The sequence below is a fragment of the Prionailurus bengalensis genome, chromosome B1 (genome assembly GCF_016509475.1).
Source record: "Prionailurus bengalensis isolate Pbe53 chromosome B1, Fcat_Pben_1.1_paternal_pri, whole genome shotgun sequence".
In the NCBI taxonomy this organism is placed as follows: domain Eukaryota; kingdom Metazoa; phylum Chordata; class Mammalia; order Carnivora; family Felidae; genus Prionailurus; species Prionailurus bengalensis.
Window position 1 is genome coordinate 124049050 of NC_057344.1, and position 18244 is coordinate 124067293.

At 35.4% G+C, this 18244-nt stretch overlaps 1 long non-coding RNA gene and 1 other non-coding gene across 2 annotated transcripts in view; both read right to left on the minus strand.

Moving 5' to 3' along the window:
• LOC122478377 overlaps nucleotides 1-18244 on the minus strand; it is a 32021-nt gene that overhangs the window by 8133 nt on the left and 5644 nt on the right. The window lies entirely within an intron of this gene.
• On the minus strand, nucleotides 11222-11326 carry LOC122479236. Its single transcript, XR_006296300.1, has one exon. It is a non-coding gene; the product is annotated as a U6 spliceosomal RNA (small nuclear RNA).

The window sequence follows — 18244 nt, forward strand, 5'->3', positions numbered from 1 at the left end:
AGAGAGAGACAGAGCATGAACGGGGGAGGGGCAGAGAGAGAGGGAGACACAGAATCGGAAACAGGCCCCAGGCTCTGAGCCATCAGCCCAGAGCCCGACGCGGGGCTCGAACTCCCGGACCGCGAGATCGTGACCTGGCTGAAGTCGGACGCTTAACCGACCGCACCACCCAGGCGCCCCAAATAGCAGCAGGTTCTAATACATTTGACATATCTGCTTCCTTTTAAGTCTCCAACTTAATTCTCATTTTTGGTCTAAAAGGTACCTGAAGTTTTTAGTTCAACTGTCTGTCAGGGGCAGATGATACTATGAGTTTAAGGAGTCTGCCCATTGCCTTTTTGACTATTCCTCTCCAATGGGTAGTAAACAATCTATTATTAGGTGACAACTGATTCAGGTATGAATCAACAATGGGTACTGAAACTATCCCATTGATAAAGAATAGGATATCTATATGGTCTCAAAGTTTCTAATGACAAATTACTAATTAATTACAGAAAGAAAACTAATATGTTTATAATGAAGAAACTTGGCAAATGTCACCTTAACTGAGCAATCAAAGTTAACATTACCAGGGTGTCTGGGTGGCTCAAGTCAGTTAAGTGTCTGACCGTGGCTCAGTCATGATCTCACAGTTTTTGGGTTCGAGCCCTGCATTGGGCTCTGTGTTGACAGCTCAGAGCCCAGAGCCTGCTTCAGATTCTATGTCTCCCTCTGTCTCTCTCTTCTCCTCTCTAGTTTGTGCTCTATCTCTCAAAAATAAATAAACATTTAAAAAGTTAACATCATAAATAGTGGGAAAAGTCAACATCATGTGCCTTGTGATGTGAAATACTGGTAAGAACACAGGATCACATTCATAGTATTCCTGCCAAAAATGCATATCCTGAATCTAATCATTAGATGAACTGAAAGTGAGGATGTATAACTGGTCTATATACTCTTAAAAAAATATCAATATCATGAAAAACTAATGACTTATTTAAAAAACTTTAATATTTATTTATTTTTGAGAGAGAGAGAGAGAGAGAGATAGAGAGAGAGAGAGAGAGAAAGAGAGTAGGAGAGGGGCAGAGAGAGATGGAGACATAGAATCTGTAGCCGGCTCCAGGCTCTGAGCTGTCAGCACAAAGCCTGATGTGGGGCTCAGACCCACAATCTGTGAGATCATGACCTGAGCTGAAGTTGGACACTTAACTGACTGAGCCACCCAGGCTCCCTGAGTAATGAATTATTTTAGGGTAAAGAAGAGACAAAAGAGACATAAACACTAAATGTAAAGTGTAATCCAGACTGGATTCTGTACCAGATTGTTTTTTTTATATATAAATGAAATAAGAACATAAGAACTGGTAAAATTTCGATTTAAATAATATTGTTCAAGGTTAAATGTCCTGATTTTGATCATTTTATTATGGTTATGTGAGTGAATTCCCTTGTTAGAAAATATATACTGAAGGATTTAGGGGTTAAGGGGAATGATGTCTGCAACTTATTTCAAATAGTTTAGAAAAATTGTAATATATATACATATATTTTTTTTTGAAGGCTATATGGCTTGTTTTTGCAACTATCTAGCTCTGTTGTAGCTGGAAAGCATTCATCAATAATATGAAAATGAATGTGTGACTGTTACAATAAAACTTTATTGTAAAAACAGGCAGTGAACGGAGTATGGAATATGGGCTGTAGTTCACTTATCTCTGCATTAGACTGTCATGTCCTTGACACTAAGGATAATGTGTTCTTATGTCTCTGTTTCTGTAGTGCCTAGATCAAGACCTAGCATTCAGCAGATCCGTAACAAATATTTGGTACATGAAGATTGTCCTGTCCTATCTTTGTGGTGGGTCTTTGATCTCACAGGTTGCATAACTTTGGCTTAATTACTTGCCACTTCTTTTCATGGCCTCAAGATATCAACTGTAAGTAGCTCTGTGTACTTTGTAAACCTGCTCTGGAAATCAGAAGTAAGCTTCTTCTCCTTCTCCTTCTCCTACTTTTTTTCCCAGTAAACTTTACATCCAATGTGGGGCTTGAACTCATAAACCTGAGATAAGAGTTACATACTCTACCCACTGAGCCAGCCAGCACCCCAGAAGTAAGAGCTTTGATACTATTCCATATGAGGTGCCAAGTTGACAGAAATTCCCATGAGGTCATTGGAAAGAGTATATTCTACATATTTGCTGGCAAACCTGTAGGAGTTTAGTTGTAATCCTACTCTAGAGCAAGTGGTGTTGAGATTTTGTTTTGTTTTGTTTTTTGTTTTTTGTTTTGCAATCTATGAGTCCCTGACCAGAACGAACTTGGTAACTTGGTTGAGAAAATAAAACACAGAAATGAAAAAATTATAGAACAATAGCAAATTCTTCCATATTCCTGACATTTCATTCTTCCCTGCTTCAGTCTTCATATATCACTGATCAATTAGAAGTCATCTCCTTTCCTTTTAATTACCATGGTACTCTATCTATAGGTTGAATTATAATAATTTTTGTGCATATATTTTCTCTATTGGTCTTCCCACCAGGAATAGCCTGGCCAGCAAGACAAAAATATTCATCTCTGTATTAGGGTGGCTTTGCCTGAGTGATTTGCTTTTTATTTCCTTCCATAGCCAATCAATACTTCCTTCCCTTTTTTATGGATACATTCTTTCATTAGTATGTTAACATATTCAATAAGTTACCTCAAATATTACAGGCTTGACTTGGCAAGGATTCTTTCAGGTGACTTTGCCTATAAATGAATTATATGTAAGTACATAGTTTTATTCTTTGAAGACAATCTTATTTAACTCATATCCAAATTCTTTAGAGAACACCCCCAGTAGCATTCTGTACTGACAACTGCAGAAAGTAAATTAATGTTTTACTTATAGCTACACTGAGGTTGGTATCATATTCTGGACATCGATAATTATTCTGATTGTGTAAGATGGTGTTTTAGGAAATCTTTTGAGCATTGTTCTCCTTGTAATTACTTCACTTGAGCTTAGGTACCCTGCTGTTGTATTATTTCCATGTGCCTTCATTTGCATATTTCCATTGTGATAAACATCTGCATTGATCCTTATTTCCTTCCCTCCAGTCTCAGGAGATGAAGTGTCCCTCCCACTGCTCAACTCACAGCAATCTGGCTTCTGCTTATCCCCCACCTTCTTCACCCCATGACTGAGATTATCTGTACTGAAATAAATAATGCATTAAAAATGCCAAATTCAGACAATCCACTTCAATCTTTATCTTACTAAATCTCTCTTCTACTTCTGATTGTTGGACAAACAGTTCTCAAAGCTCCATCCTCTATGCTTTTAGCTTTCCTGACATTATTTATTCTGATTCTAATCACATATGCCTAACCAATTTTATTATTTTCATTCACAGGATCCTCCTGTTTTGCCTACAGGTCTTTAATCTTAGTTGTGTCTGAGGGTGCTTCCTATCTTCAGGCACTGTTTGTCTCTTTTTGTCTTATGTTGGGTGACCATTAATCTCTCTTCCCTTTTTTTTTTAAAGTTTATTTTGAGGGAGAAAAAGCATGAGTGGGGAAGGGGCAGAGAGAGAGGTGAGAGAGAGAATCTCAAGCAGGCTCTGTGCTACCAGTGCAGAGGCCAACGTGTGGCTTGAACTCATAAACTGTGAGATCATGACCTGAGCCAAAGTCAGCCACTCAACTGACTGAGTCACCCAGGCACCTCTCATATGCTGACTTCCAAATCTCTATCCCAATCTCGATACCTCCTTTCATACTTAGATAACTAACTAGTTACAAATGTCTATGTATTGACAATGTTTTGGTATTTCACAACATGGAAATAAAGCATCACTTTTGTTGGCCAAACTTGAAATTTCTTAACAAGCTGTATTGATATTAGGTATAAATTTTTCATGTCATCACAGAAATCTCTTCCATATAATCTTTTCAATGTTTTCTATTTCATTAGATATATAAATTAAAAAGGGGAGAAAATTAAATACTTTCATAAATGTATGAGAAATTAAATAAATACATAACTACAGCTGGATATGTTATCTCAAGTCTCTCATTTCAGTGTTCTTTTACTTAACACTGGGTCTCCAGATGTAACTATACTAGTTTTATATCAATGTCTTATCAGTTAAAATATTTTGTCCCTAACAGAAATCTTCCCTCCAACTGGCTTAAACAACAAAAAGATTATCTCACATATCTGTTATTCCTGAAGTAGGGTCAGCTCCAAGGTTAGTCTCTTCAGTAGCATGAAGACATAGGTTTACTCTATTTTCTAATATGCTTATGTCCCATACGTTATTATCAAGTACATTTATTCTGTGATTTTAAGGGTGATTTAGTTTTAGGAATTTCAACAACATAATTCTATATATCCACAAGTTAGTTCTGCCCATTAGGTCTGGACATAGTAACATTCGAAAAAAGAAGAGACACCATTTTGTCCTGTGGCTCTCTTGTAGAAATACAATTTCCTCAGAATCACTAGTAGACTATATTTTACAATTCTTTGGCCACTGGATTAATTTGTTATTGCTGTCATAACAAATGGCCACAAACTTAGTAGCTTATAGCAACATTCATTTGTCATCTCATAGTTCTATAGGATAGAAATCTGGGTGGGCTCTACTGGGTTCTGTGTTTAGAAACTCACAAGGCTAATGTCCAGTTTGTAGAGGATGCTGGGCTTCTTTCTGGAAGAGTTGAGGAAAAACTCACTTCCAAGCTCATTCAGATTGTTCACAAAATCTAGTTCCCTGTGGTAATAAGACCAACATCCTCATTTCCTTGCTGGCTATTAGCTAAGGGGTGGATCTGAGTAATTTGGGGCTGTCTGTATTCCTCGTCAAGTGGTTCTCTTCTATCCTATTGTTTTGAATCTCTGACTTTCTTTTTAAAAAATTTTTAAATGTTTATTCATTTTTGAGAGAGAGCGAGCGAGCAGGGAAGGGGCAGAGAAAGAGGGAGACACAGAATCTAAAAGCAGGCTCCAGGCTCTGAGCTGTCAGCATAGAGCCCGATGTGGGGCTTGAACTTGAGATCATGACCTGAACCAAAGTCGGACGCTCAACCAACTGAGCCACCCAGGTGCCCCATCTCTGACTTTTTTTGCTATCATCTGAAGAAACCCCTCTGCTTTTTAGAGCTTGTGTGATTAGATTTTAAGCTTGCCCAGATAATTTCTCTTTCTTAAGACTGTGCCAAAGAAGAGAACACAAGTATGAAAGTGACATCTCACCATGTTCTTAGGCTTCAGGGATTAGGGTGAGAAATCTTTAAGGACTCATTTTAGAATTACGCCTACAATAGCCATAGTTGGGTCACAAACCCTTTCTGAATTAATCATTGTCAAAGGGAATGAATTACTATAGTTTACTCAGATAGTTTTCTGCAGTGGAATTGACATGTTGGGGAATAGACAATAATGTCCACTATGTACTCACAGTATAATGCTTCTCTTGAGAAGTGCTAAATGGGCTCATATATTCTCTCTAGTCTCCCTCTCTCTCTCTCCCCCTCTCTCTCTCCCTATATATATACATACATACACACATTTCTTACGAAGAACAGTATATCCTGTTATTACTCTATTTTCCTCCTTATTTATCACAGTGGGTAGTACACATTGGTTACAATATCAGTTAAACATTATTTTAAGGGAAGAGAAAAAAGACTTTTTGAAGTGAAGCCTAGCATTTAAGAACAAAAAAGAACAGAATCTATCTTTCCTATCCTATCATGGTAACCGATCTTAAAAAAAGACAGCTGATTAACTTGTTGGGCTGATGGTTGGCAACAGTGTTATGGTTTCGAATTTGGAATTTCTTTCATATCTTTATGTAAAACATGTAGTAGAATTTGGCAGATACTGCTGATATTTGTTCAGCGGTTATAGGGTAAGTCATCTTTGATGTCTGGGAGCAACTTTCTATAAGAAATCATTGTCCACTTAGCATTACCATTGATGAGCTATTCATGGAATCATTAACTTTCAAGGATCTCCAGTATTGCTTCAAGAGGTCCTCTCTAGTAATTATCCAACTTCTTGTTCTCTTACTCCCTCAGGCCATTCACCACACTGCTTTGCCTGGTTTGTTCAAATGTAAGGGCAATTTGGCTATATTTACTCTGTTAATATTTAGAGTAGCCCAGTGTAGCTAACAATGTAGATGTCATTTTCCCTACTCCTCTTTTCATATGTGATCCTCTAGAAGCTGTTTCTTTTGTCCAAGATGATGACTTTCCTCTAAACAGGAGAACTTTTTCATTAGGCAAAAGTAGAGACATTTCCCTATTAGTCTCTTAAATAAGGATTTACCACAGTTGATTGTACCATCTGGTAGAAGTATACACTAGGTAATTAGGCAAGACTCCTCCAAGAACCTGAGCCAGGGTTGGGAGATTGTCCAGGTGAGGTGTACATTGTTTATTTGGCTGATGTGCTGTCCTGTATGTCAAGATACAGTTCAAGAACTGATAAACTTTGTGAAATATAAATAATTCCAGAAAATGAAGTGATAGTGAAAACATTAGGTAGATCTGGGACTTTTGTTCTAAATATGGTACTTTTAGCAGATAAAAGGTCAACTGGCTACTAAATTGAATAGACCTTAGTCATTTTCTATTGTTACTGGATGAATTTATTCATTTTTAACCACGAGGAGACAAGGTTCCTAACTGGATATAATGAGCTTAAGGCAAGCAGTGAAGTAAGAAACATTAACTAGCATCTGGTTTTAAGTATTCAAAGTCAGTGGAATCATCAGTCCACTTTACTATATTATAGTGTTTTATTATATATTAGTAATACTATAAAAATATACATTTGATAGACATGAATGTTAAACATCCATAGGTTTTTGGTGTATTTCACTATAGAGATGGCTGTTCTCTGGGTTACTTAAATTATTCATCCAATGCTAGAATTCTGCTTGCTATGTTCATAAATAAGGCCATAAAACATGGTATATTGGAAATATTATATTGTCAAGAACTTTTCTCTTTATTGTTATACAGGTTTCCTATTAAATTATTTACATGTAACTATAAAATGAAATTATTTTATTTGTGAATACGAGGATGAATGACTTTATTAGCATAAATTGGTAAAATTGTGCCATCTAGTGCCCTTTTTGAAAAAACTTGTTTTAAAAAAATTTTTCAGTTTCCAGAATCTTAAATATTACAGATTAAAAAATGAGTCTAGAAATCATTTTCCAACCCCTACATATTACAGATAAAAATGAGTGCAAAAATGAAAATAAAGTTAGGACACATGTTACTGGAAGAGTGTACTCCGGGCACAGGAAAGAATTCTAGCAAATACCTAGGAATTGGTGTGGTCATTCCAAGGATTTCCTAAGATATGTTTACCACACCTATTATAACATTCTCTGTGAAGTGTATTAGTGGAGAGTAGGAATAAGAAGAATGACTAAAAGACCACTAGATAATGAGATTCTTGGTAGTTGGTGGCGAATGGGATGACCTTCAAGAATGGGGCCTGAAGATTCTTCTCTCCTTTACTTTTCCTATCTGATTATGTTGCCACCTCAGGCTCTATCCCAATAACTGGGGTAAGCAGAGTTGTGTGTGGGTTTGTGTGCTTGTGTTTTGATAAGAGGGGAAAAGAGGTGCCTGAGGTATATTAGAATAAACAGGGGGAAATGTGAGGGAGAAGGCAGAAAAATGAAAGATTATATTTTAATGTCCTAGTAGCTGAAATTAATTTGACAGAAAGTTTTGGAGTCACATTTATCCAGGTTTGGGTTTGTGTGAGTTTGGAATTACTGGATTACTTTTGGAGACTTAATTTTCATATGCTAAAAAAAAAAAGTAGAGGAGGAAGCAAAGAAAGATAAATTCAGATACCTTATCAAATAGTTGTATAAAATGTGACATAATGAATATTAGTTCCTTTTAACCACAAATATGTTAGGAAAAATGTCTTCAACTCTCTACTGTATATGTGGGACATATACATATCACTTGTGTTAGTTATTCAGCCAGTTCAATTAGGCTAAAGATTTCTTTTATCTAGTAACCTTCCCTTAACTACTGATCATGCACCATCTTGTGACTTCTATTATTTTCTTGACATTTTTGTATCTTGAATTGCCACTTATTAACGTTTTTAGGATTTGCACCAACTACTGTACCTATATCTATATCCATATCTATATCATCTATCTATGTATCTACAAAAATGTGTTGTATACCTCTCAATATCTTGTTTATAACAAGGAATTAATAAATACTTGTTACCTTATTTACTGGGCTTTAGTAGAATTTTCCTTCACCCAGGTAAAGACATGTTACCAACAAATCCTTTATATTACAACCATGAGAAGAAAGTATATTTCATCAAACACATTTGAAATTTCATAAACACTTGTGTATTTTAAGATCATAACCTTATTTTTTATTTTTAATCATGGTAAAAAAAACACATAAAAGTTACCATCTTAACTATTTTTTAGTGTTAAGTAGTTTAAGTAATGAACTATTGTTCAGTATTAAGTGTATTCATGTTGTCGTGCAAGGTATCTCCAGAGCTTTTTCATCTTTCCAAATGGATCTCTGTATCCATTAAACAACTCCCCATTTCCTCCTTTACCAGCTCCTGGCAGCCACCATTCTTCTTTCTGTTTCTATGAATTTGACTACTTTAGATACCTCATATAAGTGGTATCATATAGTATTTGTCTTTTTGTGACTGTCTTATTTCACTTAGCATAACGTCCTCAAGTTTCATCCATGTCATAAGCGTGTGATAGGGTTTCCTTCCTTTTTAAGGCTGATAATATTTAAGGTAATTATTTTTAGAGTATGAGATTTTAGTCAGAAGACTTAATGAATGAGAACTGCAAATCAATTTAATATGGTCTACATAACAGAAGAATATAGATACATATATTTAGTAAAACACTGTACAATGCTGAAACAGAATTCTAATAATGGAAAATCTTCTAAAACTATAATAAGCTCCTTTGGGACTATTATGCAAGACAGTAGGCTTTTTAAAATGCCATGTAAATATATTCTTAAATTTTTTATCAACAATTTATAAGTTGAGCCAGATGAGATTTGTACCTCACTACCATGTAGTTTCCATTTTTAATGTACTGAATTTAAATGATGAGAAGTGTCAAATTTACTGATTTCTAATCTTTAAAAAGCACACATCACAGTTGAAAAGACTTTTCATTTTGTCTTCATTTTACTTTCTTGAAAAAAAAGTTAAATACCTTGCCATGTTACTCACACTTTTTTAAACAAAAGTATTGCATTTGTTATTTGTGTGCCTTATTTTCTCATCATTAAAAGCATATGATCAGTAAATTGTTAACTGGAACTATCCATTATAGGAGGACCCAACCCAGAGTAACCCATGATAAGGACAGGGAAAGCAATCTAAGGATCAGGTTGCAGCATCTGTCTGGATCTCAAACCCAATTTCCAGAGTAACAACAGAAGAATGAGCAAGCAGTTGCCACTGCTTTTCAGGCAGGTGATTTATTATGCAGACTGATTTTGGACAAAGTTGGTAATAGAAACATGTTATCTGTCCCTTCCTGAGAAACTCCTCAGTATGCAAACTTACTTAACCCATTTTTACATAACTTAATTTCCTTCATGACCCAACATTTTTGTGGTAAAACCTCTCCAACTGCCTCTCCACATCTTTCCCCATGATGGACCTCACAAGACCACATATGGCTCTGCCTCTGATTACTCTTTACCTCATTTGGCATTGGATTTTTCTCATCAAGGTATCATTTGAATCAAGTGGGAAGATACATATTTCTCAAATGAGCCCAAATGGTATATGCATGTGTGTTGCAACCTTTACTGGAAATATGACCTGATTTACCTTTCACCATGTTCTTGCTTTACCTCATTCATGGCATTAAAACAATGTAAACATTTCACAGTTCTGCCTGTTCCCCTCACCCCCTGTTTTGTCTCTTTCAACCAAAGTTTCACATATTAAATTTTATTAAATAATCCTGAAGCATTTCTCTTATTTTATAAACAATGAATAAATGTGATATTTATTCCTTCCTTATTCTTCCCCTCCTTGGCCCACATTTTCTCCCCAACTTAGGTAATCTATTCATGTCCAAATATGCATCCTTCATATTTACTCCATGCTTAATCATATACATAAATATACAAGCACATATACGTTTAACATGTACAGTGGTTTTGGGGGGCGGGGTAATTCTTGGTTTTAGAAAAATGATGTCTCACATTTGTCTGAATCTTGTTCTTCTTTTTTTTTTTTTAAGTTTTTTTTTTTTTCAACATTTATTTTTGGGACAGAGAGAGACAGAGCATGAATGGGGGAGGGGCAGAGAGAGAGGGAGACACAGAATCGGAAACAGGCTCCAGGCTCTGAGCCATCAACCCAGAGCCTGACGCGGGGCTCGAACTCACGGACCGCGAGATCATGACCTGGCTGAAGTCGGACGCTTAACCGACTGCGCCACCCAGGCGCCCCGAATCTTGTTCTTCTTAACAATACCTGATGGAAATCATGCCAACTAACTGCAATGACTTTAATTCAATGTTTAAAATGTCTGCATAGTATTTTATGGTGACATGATTCAGTCATTCCCTTCATTAATAGGTATTTCATTTTTTATCGTTGTTTACTTTTTACACAGTACAAAGGTTGTTTAAATATATGGATAAATGTATGTATGTATATCATTTTATGATATAGTATTTAAGTTTTATGGGATATCTATGGCATATTCACAGATAGCTTTACAAAAAATAGTTCACATTTATCCATTATGAAATTATATTTTCTTGCATCTTCCCAGAAAATGTTTCATTGGTCTTTTAAATCTTTGTCATTATGATGACTAAAAAAGTAGTATTTCACTTCATTCTGATATGCATTTCCTTTTAAATTTTGATATTGTCATATAAGGACTATCTTTTCTCTAAGTTTTTGTCTCTAGGGGTTAAGCTCTCCCTTGCCCATACATATAATTTTCTAGATTTTTACACATGAATTTTAATGTTCCATGTTTTACATTTACATCTTAAAAAATCTGGAAATTATTTTTATTTTTTTCTTCTAAGATCTATTTAAATTCAAGTTAGTTAACATATAGCGTGTAGTGTAGCATTGGTTTCAGCAGTAGTATTTAGTGATTTGTCACTTATGTATAACACCCAGTGCTCATCACAATTAGTGCCCTCCTTAATGGCCCCAAATATGGAATGCTTCATGGATTTTTATGCCATCCTAGCACAGGGGCCATTCAAATCTTCTCTATATTGTTCCAACTGGAAACTATTTTTTAAATGTGAAATATAGGGGTAAATTCTACTGTCGTTTAAATTGGGTAGTCATTTGTGTCAGCAGAATTTATTAAGGAGTTGATTTGTTTCTCACTTAAAATACATTTGTCTTATATTAAATGGCTACATAAATTGGAAAACATTTCTGGAATTTTTCTTTAGTTCTTTTGATCTATTTGTCTATTTTTAGGCCAATAGCCTAACTGATATTTTTATGATATTGTCTTCCCATTTAACTTTGGTATCTTTCCATTGTTTACATCTTCTGTATTTAGGTTCTATGAGTTTCCTATTGCATAATTCTATGTGTATAATTTTTTCATTATTGCAAATGATTTTTTTTATAATTTCCTTTTTAGTTACTTATTAGTATAGATTAAAAAATTACTGGTTTTTATATATTTAACTTGAACCCGGTCACTTTACTTATTTCTCTTATTAATTCTAGGGTAATTTTAACACATTTTCCTGTGTCATTTTGTTATCTGATCACAACAAAGGCAAAAATATATTTTCCAATTTAATACATTATTTACTTTGTTTTATTGTATTCACTATTAATGATTTTGATAGAAACATCTGTTTTTTAATTTCAACTGGAATAGTTCTAGTGTTTTGCTATTTAATATTTTCTGTTTCTAATTTTTTTTAAGTATTCTTTATTATATTAAAATAATATCCTTCAATTTCCAATACATGAAGAATTTTTATTAGGAATTGTCCTTTGATTTTGTCAAATGCCTTTTTTGCATCTATTGATATGAGCATATACTAATTTCGCTGATAATTTTGCACTGTAAGTGCAGAGCCCGACTTGGGCTCAAATTTATGAACTGTGAGATCATGATGTGAGCTGATATCAAGAGTCAGACGCTTAACCAACTGATCCACCCAGGTGCCCCATTTGCTATTATTTCACTAAAATTTTTACATATATATTATAGAGATTACCTATATTATTTTTTTTTGGAAGAATCTTGATCACCTTTTGATATTAAAGTTATACTGGTTTCATGAAGTAAAATGAGAAGTTCTATCTTTATCTATAATATGGAACATTTTAAGTAATATTGGAATTATCATTTTTTAGGTTACATGAGACTTAGCTATCATTTTCATCTGGTATTTATGCCTGCTTTAAAAAAAATATATTTGCTTGTTTGTTTGTTTATTTATTTATTTATTTATTTTTGAGAGAGAGAGAGAGAGAGAGAACAGGGGAGAGCAGAGAGAGAGGGAGAGAAATAATCCCAAGCAGACTCTGCACTGTCTGCAGAGTCTGACGTGGGACTTGATCTCATGAACCATGATCGTGACCTGGCTGAAATCAAGAGTCTGATACTTAACCTACTGAGCCACTCAGGTCTCCCGAATAATACTTTTTAAAAAGCAACAGAAACTATCAGCAAATGTGGTTGTCTGTGAAAACTTTTAGGAGATGAATACTTATGATAAACGTGGTCCATTCTTTTTCTCAAGGAGTAGCCATTAATCTTTTGTTGTTTCATAACATTTAAAAATTTTGGTTCTCATATTTAAAATACTAAGCTAGTATCAAAGCAATATTTCTTTGCTGGTGTTTAATTTTATATTTTACTATCCTTTTTAAAAAGTTCAACAAATATTAAAAATGTACTCTTTAAAATGTGTTATGTAGCCATGGAGGGTAGGGAGTTGTTTTTGCGGAAAGAGGACAGAGAAAGGGAAAGGGTGTTGAAGAAGGGTACAGATCATCTAAGCAGAAAATCAATAAGGATATAATAATTGTAAATATTTATGCCCTCAACGTGGAAATGCCCAAATATATAAGTCAATTAATCACAAGAAAACCAGCCCTCAATAGGTACAAAAAGATCCAGATCATACTGTGCATATTTTCGGACAACAATGCTGTGAAACTCAAAATAAGCACAAGAAAACATTTAGAGAGACCATGAATACTTGGAGACTAAAGAACATCCTATTAAAGAATGAATGAGTTAGCCAAAATGTTAAAGGGGAAATTAAAAAGTACATGGCAGCCAATGAAAATAACACCATAGCCCCAAACCTCTGGGATGCAGCAAAAGTGGTCATAAGAGGGAAGTATATAGCAATCCAGGCCTTCCTAAAGAAGGAGAAAAGGTCTCAGATACACAACTTAACCTTCCACCTTAAAAAGGTGGAAAAAGAACAGCAAATAATATCCCAAACCAGCAGAAATCAATGCTATTGAAATTAAAAAAACAAAAAACAAAAAACAACCCCCCCCCAAAAAAAACCCCCAAAAAACAAACAGTAGAACAGATCAATGAAACCAAGAGCTGGCCCTTTGAAAGAATTAACAAAATTTGATCTACCCAGACAGTATGATCAAAAAGAAAAAGGAGGGGCGCCTGGGTGGCGCAGTCGGTTAAGCGTCCGACTTCAGCCAGGTCACGATCTCGCGGTCCGTGAGTTTGAGCCCCGCGTCGGGCTCTGGGCTGATGGCTCAGAGCCTGGAGCCTGTTTCCGATTCTGTGTCTCCCTCTTTCTCTGCCCCTCCCCTGTTCATGCTCTGTCTCTCTCTGTCCCCAAAATAAATAAATGTTGAAAAAAAAAATTAAAAAAAAAAAAAAAAAAAAGAAAAAGGAAAGGACCCAAATAAATAAAATCACTAATGAAAGAGGAGATATCACAACCAACAAACAATAAGAGAATGTTATGAGCAATTATATGCCCACAAATTGGGCAATCTGGAAGAAATGGACAAATTCCTAGAAATATATAGACTACCAAAACTGAAACAGGAAGAAATAGAAAATTTGAACACACCCATAACCAGTACAGAAACAGAATTAGTAATCAAAAATCTCGACAAACAAGAGTCCAGGGCCGATGGCTTTCCAGGGAGAATTCTACCAAATATTTAAAGAAGAGTTGACACCTATTTTTTGGAAGCTGTTCCAAAAGATAGAAATGGAAGTAAAACTTCCAAACCCATTCTATGAGGCCAGCATTTACCTTAATTACAAAACCAGACAAAGACCCCAATAAAAATTAAGAGAACAATAGACCAATTTCCCTGATAGAGATGGATGCAAATTCTCAACAAGATACTAGCAAACTGGATCTAACAATACATTAAAAGAATTATTCACCATGATCAAGTGGGATTTATTCCTGGGATGCAGGGCTGGCCCAATATCTGCATATCAATCAATGGGATACATCACAATAAGTATTTGACAAAATACAACATCCTTTCTGGATAAAAACCCTCAAGAAAGTAGGAATAGAAGGATCATACCTCAAGATCATAAAGATCATATATGAAAGACCAACTGCTAATATCATCCTCAATGGGGAAAACCTGAGAGCTTTCCCCCTAAGGTCAGGAACACAATAGGAATGTCCATTCTCACCATTGCTATTCAACATAGTGTTGGAAGTCCTAGCCTCAGCATTCAGACAACACAGAGAAATAAAAGGCATCCAAATCAGCAAGGAGGAAGTCAAACTTTCACTCTTCGCAGACGACATGATATTCCATATGGAAAACCCAAAAGACTCCACCAAAAAACTTTTAGAACTGAGACATGAATTCAGCAAAGTCGCAGGATATAAAATCAATGTACAGAAATTGGTTGCATTTCTATATACCAATAATGAAGTATGAGAAAAAAATTCAGATTTCAATTCCATTTACAATTGTACCAATAACCACAGAATACCTAGGAATAAAACTAAACAAAGAGGTGAAATATCTATATACTGAAAACTATAGAAAGCTTATGAAAGAAATTGAAGAAGCCACAAAGAAACGGAAAAACATTCCATGCTCATTGATTGGAAGAACAAATATTGTTAAAATGTCAATACTACCCAAAGCAATCTACATATTCACTGCAATCCCTATCAAAATAACACAAGCATTCTTCACAGAGCTAGAACAAACAATCCTAAAATTTGTATGGAACCAGAAATGACCTTGAATAGCCAAAGCAATCTTGAGAAAGAAAACCAAAGCTGGAAACGTCACAATTCCGTACTTCAAGGTGTATTACAAAGCTGTAATCATCAAGACATTAAGGTACTGGCACAAAAGTGACACATAGATCAGTGGAACAGAACAGAGAACCCAGAAATGGACCTACAAACATATGGCCAACTAATCTTTGACAAAGCAGGAAAGAATATCCAATGGAATAAAGACAGTCTCTTCAGTAAATGGTGTTGGGAAAACTGAACAGCAACATGCAGAAGAATGAACCTGGACCACTTTCTTATACCATATACAAAATAAACTCAAAATGGATGAAAGGCCTAAACGTAAGACAGGAAGCCGTCAAAATCCTAGAGGAGAAAACAGGTAACGACCTCTTTAACCTGGGCCACAGCAACTTCTTACTTGACATGTCTCCAGAGGGAAGGGAAACCAAAAGCAAAAATGAACTATTGGGACCTCATTAAGATAAAAAGCTTCTACACAGTGAAGGAAACTATCAGCAAAACTAAAAGACAACTGATGGAATGGGAGAAGATATTTGCAAATGACATATCTGATAAAGGGTTAGTATCTAGAATCTATAAAGAACTTATCAAACTCAACACCCAAAAAGCAAATAATCCAGTGAAGAAATGGGCAAAAGACATGAATAGACACTTTTCCAAAGAAGACATCCAGATGGCTAACAGACACGTGAAAAACTGCTCAACATCACTCATCATCAGGGAAATACAAATCAAACCCACAATGAGATACCACCTCACACCTGTCAGAATGGTTAACATTAACAACTCAGGCAACAACAGATGTTGGCGAGGATGAGGAGAAAGAGGATCTCTTTTGCACTGCTTGTGGGAATGCAAACTGGTGCAGCAACTCTAGAAAACAGTATGGAGGGTCTTCAAAAAATTAAAAATATGGGAATGCAAGCTGGTGCAGCCACTCTGGAAAACAGTGTGGAGGTTCCTCAAAAAACTAAAAATAGAACTACCCTACAACCCAGCAATTGCATTACTAGGTACTTATCCAAGGGATACAGGTGTGCTGTTTCGAAGGGACACATGCACCACAATGTTTATAGCGGTGCTATAGACAATAGCCAAAGTATGGAAAGAGCCCAAATTTCCATCGATGGATTAATGGATAAAGAAGATGTGGTATATACAGACAATGGAGTATTACTCAGCAATCAAAAAGAATGAAATCTTGCCATTTGCAACTACGTGGATGGAACTGGAGGGTATTATGCTAAGTGAACTTAGTCAGAGAAAGACAAATATCATATGACTTCACTCATATGAGGACTTTAAGACACAGAACAGATGAACATAAGGGAAAGGAAGCAAAAATAATATAAAAACAGGGAGGGGACAAAAACATAAGAGACTCATAAATATGGAGAACAAACTGAGGGTTACTGGAGGGGTTGTGGGAAGGGGGTGGGCTAAATAGGTAAGGGGCACTAAGGAATCTACTCCTGAAATCACTGTTGTACTATATGCTAATTTGGATATAAATTAAAAAAAAAAATTAAAAATAGAATTACCCTATGAACCAGCAATTACACTACTAGGTATTTATCTAAAGGATACAGGAGTGCTGATTCGAAGGAGCACATGCACCCCAATGTTTACAGCAGCACTATTGACAAAAGCCAAAGTATGGAAAGAGCCCAAATGTCCATCAACTGATGAATGGATAAAGAAGACGTGGTGTATATATATATATATATACATATACATATACATATACATATACATATATATGTATATATATACACACATATACAATGAAATATTACTCGGCAATCAAAAAGAATAAAATATTGCCATTTGCAACAATGTGGATGGAACTACAGTGTATTATGCTAAACAAAGTAAGTCAGTCAGAGAAAGACAAATCATATTATTTCACTCATATGTGGAATTTAAGATACAAAACAGATGAACATAAGGCAAGGGAAAAATCATATAAAAACAGAGAGGGAGACAAACCATAAGAGACTCTTAAATACAGAGAACAAACTGAGGGTTGCTGGGTAGGTGGAAGGGCTAAAGGGTGAGGGGCATTAAGGAGGACAGAAGTTGGGATGAGCACTGGGTGTTATATGTAAGTGATGAATCACTAAATTCTATTCCTGAAATTATTATTATAGTATATGTTAACTAACTTGGGTATAAATTTAACAAAAAAGAAAAAATGTGCTATCTAAATGTTGTAATTAAAAAGTGATGTTCTCTAGATTTTACCATTCATAGTAAGAAATGAAGGAAGGGCATTTCCAGGCAGGGATAAAGTCCTGAATAGAAGCACAGAGATGAAAAGGGCAAGGTTTGTTGAATATGTAATTTGTATGAATGGGGGATACTGGAAGATAGAGAAATTGAAAGTAGACTGGCTTGTCTGAAACACCCAATGCCAAGCTTACGTCATAGCAATAGGAGAGTTTTGAGCATGAGAGTGACATTCTCAAAATTCTACTTAGGAAGATTAATCTAACTATATGTGTGGGATCAATTGCAACAGAGAAATTAGAAAAGGATTCCAGTTGAAATGTTAGAATACAACAAATAAGTAAGAGAGCCTATCAACAAAATAACAGTGAGAATTCAGTGAGGGGTGGATTTCAGAAAGATCACAGAGATGAAAACAATACAACTGGCACTTGTTTGGATGTGGGAGCACAAAGAGAAGTAGTCTAAGAAGTAGTTTAAGGCTCATATATGGGAAGATACTGCTCTTCTGAGAAAAGAGATTAGGAGGATGATCTGGCATTCCAGAGAAAAAAATGAGTTAAGATTTGAGAAAATTTGAAGTGACGGTGGATCACTTATATTTAAATGTTAAGCAGGCACCTGAAACGCATGAATCTCAAAGAGGATACGTGGTTTGAGAATGGATCATTACCAAGGGAAAAAGAAAAGGGTGGGAGAGAAAGAAAGACGAGAGAAAAACAAAAATTAG